General features: G+C 36.9%; 1 non-coding gene across 1 annotated transcript; it reads right to left on the bottom strand.

Moving 5' to 3' along the window:
• Positions 1–2,190: 2,190 nt before the first annotated feature.
• Positions 2,191–2,294, bottom strand: LOC116813946 (U6 spliceosomal RNA). Its single transcript, XR_004371070.1, has one exon. It is a non-coding gene; the product is annotated as a U6 spliceosomal RNA (small nuclear RNA).
• Between the last annotated feature and the right edge of the window lie 1,512 nt (positions 2,295–3,806).

Genomic DNA, 3,806 nt, shown 5'->3' with positions numbered 1-3,806 from the left:
CGTAGCACCACTTCAGTAATAGTGTTTCCCAGTGGTATTGGATAGTCTTAGAAATGCTTTAAAACACAGCTGAGTAATCACCTCCTCCATGGTATCTTCTCACAAAATTCTGGGCAACTTTAATTGCTCCCACTCCTGTATGTTTATTGTGCAGGACATGTAGCATTATTTTAGCCTTCTTCATACTATACAGAGAATTTGTATTTGTATGAGCAATACTTGTGTCAGTACACAAGTAAATGTTTCTATGTCATGAAAATTATTGATTTGGTAATCCATTCCTCCTTTTCAGTTATTCTAGAAATGTTCAGAAAATTAGAAGATATGATAATATATATTACATAATGTGAATGTATAATTATGAATACATTTTGATAATATAATTTAACTATGTATAATATGAATATAGATTTATTTCTTCTTCTCTGGCATTCTGCCTGGGAATATCTGAAAAATATATAACTGGGTTATATCAAATTTAATTAATATTAAACAGCATTAAGTTGGCAAGTTCGCTTTCTCCTGTACTGCCAAATTTCTGATCTCATGGATATCTAAACTGGCTTACAATGACTAAATATGTAGAAAATTGTTTCCACTTGGGATTATTTTATACTAAGCACACCCTGACACTACAGCTAAATTCCCCAGGATTGTTCAAGTTCCCTCTGACACCACTGATTTTTAGGAAGTCAAGGAAAATAACCCTTGGCAGGGCTTAATACCTCCACAGAAATGTTGAACTTACAATAAAATTTTATTCTTTGTTCTTCAGATCATCTTCTAAATTATTCATAGCCTGTCAAACTTAATTTCTAAACAAAATAATGAAGTTTTGTTATCATTCAGCAATTTGATTTTAAGCCCAGTGCTATATTTTGCCTGTAAGCTTTGACCGACTATGAGGATTAAAAAGGATAAGTGTACATGTACAGCCTAAACTATGACTGTCTTACCAATCTCAATAAGGACCTTGATGAGGTACAAACTCAGCTGACAATGAACCCAAGCTCCTGCAACTGAGATTCATGAACATATTTTCTCCGAAAAAGGCTTTCTAATGTTATATTTCTCATATTAGTTGTGGGAGAGGAGATGATGATAATTGGAATTACCTGGGACAGTGAGGAAGAGAATGGAGAAGACTTCAGCATATGTAGTTGGACAAGACCCTCAAGAAGATTATTTTTAGCCTTCCACAAGTGACAAATCACTGATCCAACCAACGCCCTATAGCCATGGCTACAATTCAAGCTCCAAGGAGCTTTCAAAAATCCTTACTACCCAGGTCACATCACATGCCAGATTAGAATATTTGGCTTGGACCCAGCACCCATACTTTAAAGAAGGACCTTGGAGAGGGAAGATCCACAGAGAACACAGGACTTGCTAAGACTGGAGTTAGAATAAAGCGCTGGCTCCCATTAGAGTGGCCACAAGGAGAGTCCCTCTCCGCTTCTCTCTAGACATGTTTAAAACAGAGGATTGCTATGCCCTACAGGGAAGGTGTTATCTTTACATAAACAATTTTTAAAATTGTGATAAAATACACACAGCATAAAATTTGCCCTCTTCATCATTTTTAAGTATATAGTTCTGTAGTGTTAAGTATACTCATATTGTTTTGCAACAGATCTCTAGAACTTTTTCATCTTGTAAAACTGAAACTCTATAACCATTGAACACCAACTCTAGTTTCCTCTCCCTGCAAACCCTGGAAACCACCATTCTACTTTGTGTTTCCATGAGTTTGGCCTACTTTTGATACTTTATATGAATGGAATCACACAGTATGTGTCTTTTCTGTCACTGGCTTATTTCACTTAATATAATGTCCTCAAGGTTTATTCATGTGGTAGTGTGTGCCACAAAATAAAAAAGGATGGTATTTCCTTTTTTAAGTTTAATAATATTTCATTGTATGTATATACCACATTTCTTTATCCATTCACCTGTCATCGAACATTTAGGTTACTTCCACCTCTTGATTATTGTGAATAATGCTACAATGAATATAGGTATGCAAATACCTCTTCAAGATCCTGCTTTAATTTATTTTGGATATATTTCCAAAAGTAGATTGCTGGATCATATGATAATTCTATTTTTAATTTTTTGAGGAACCTCCATATTATTTTCCATAGTGGGCGCATCATTTTATGTTCCCACCAACAATGCACAAGGGTTTCAAACAACAGAGAATGCTTCATGAATTTCCATGTCATCCTTGCACAAGAGCCATGCTAATCTCTGTATCATTCCAATTTTCGTACATGTGCTGCCAAAACAAGAACTAATTAAACAATTTTCGATGCAATTTTCAGAACTTATTGACAAATCCCGTGCTATTGACAGACATTAAAAAAACAAGTCTGTATGATTTTTTTAAATGCATGTTTGAATAATTTCATTTCATTTTAAGAGGAATCAGATCAATGGTCAAGAAAGTTACCAACAGGAAGCCTTCACAGGGTGGGCCCAGACAGCAGCATTAGCCTCAGCTAGGAACCTGCAAATTCTCAGGCCCCATCTCAGACCGACTGCATCAAAAATTCTGTGGGTGATGCTCAGCAACCAATGCTGTAAAAGCCTTCCAGGAGATAATGATGCATGCTACAGGAAAAGGATTTATTTCTTAAAGTTATGGGGGCTGAGAAGTCCAAGACCAAGGAGTCACATCTAGTGAGGGCTTTCTTGATGGTGGGGACTGTCTGCAGAGTCCTGAGGTGGCACAGGGTATCACATAGTGAGGGGACTGAGCATGCTAATGTGCTCACTCAGGTCTCTCTTTCTCTTATAATAAAGCCACCAGTTCCTCTCCCATGATGACCCATTAATCCATTATCCCATTAATCCATTAATCCATGAATGGATTAATCCATTAGTGAGAGCAGAGTCCTCATGGTTCCATCACCTCTTAAAGGCCCCACCTCGCAATGCCACCACATTGAAGACTTAATTTTAACATGAGTTTGGGAAGGGACAAATATGCAAACCATAGCACAGCCCTACCAAAAAAAACTTACAGTTAAGGCATGAAATGCAACACATTTGACATCACTGTCTAGACAATCTCGATTATCTGATCTAGCTCTGTTCTTTTCAAATAGTTTGTATTCTAAACACTATCAATTCTATGGGATACTCTAAAGTTTTAAGTATTCTGCGAACTCAGTTTCTTCATCTACAAAATGCTACTAATGTTACCTACCTCATGGGGTTTCTAGGAAGTTTAAATGAAATAATATATTTGAACTAGCTAGACCAGCCCCAGACACAAAGTTTTAAAAACATCCTTAGTTTTAGACCTTAGTTTCTGCATTCTCTTCTCTTCTTTACATTGGTTTTCTAGTTTGTCTGTTTGTTTTGTTTTGTTTTGATTGTTTGCCTTACACTGGGCCAGGGCAAGGGCCAACCGTATCTGAGCAAGCTCAGTGCTGCTCTGAGAAGTACGAGTGCTCCTGGTATTGGCTGGAGAGTCATGAGAACTGACTGATTTCTCAGCCAATGTTTCTGCTGCAGCATTTGTTTTTCTCATCACCCTGTTTACCAAGTCTACACATTTGTTCAAACTAGTAACTGGTGCATGAAAAGGGAATTTTTTTTCCCTTGTTATTTAATCTGCTCCCACAACAGCAAAATCTAAATAACCATCTTCCCTTGCACAAAACTAAGCTCTGCATGGATATGATGAATGTTTTAGTGCTCACCTAGTAAGGCATTAGTGAAGAGGTTTCCATCTAGATTAGATGTAAATAGGTTAAGATTTAGTGAGGACAAATCTTTGGTACGCATGTACAAAAGCT

This window comes from Hylobates moloch, unplaced genomic scaffold (genome assembly GCF_009828535.3).
Source record: "Hylobates moloch isolate HMO894 unplaced genomic scaffold, HMol_V3 SCAFFOLD_9, whole genome shotgun sequence".
In the NCBI taxonomy this organism is placed as follows: domain Eukaryota; kingdom Metazoa; phylum Chordata; class Mammalia; order Primates; family Hylobatidae; genus Hylobates; species Hylobates moloch.
This window is presented reverse-complemented; position numbering and strand designations above follow the sequence as displayed.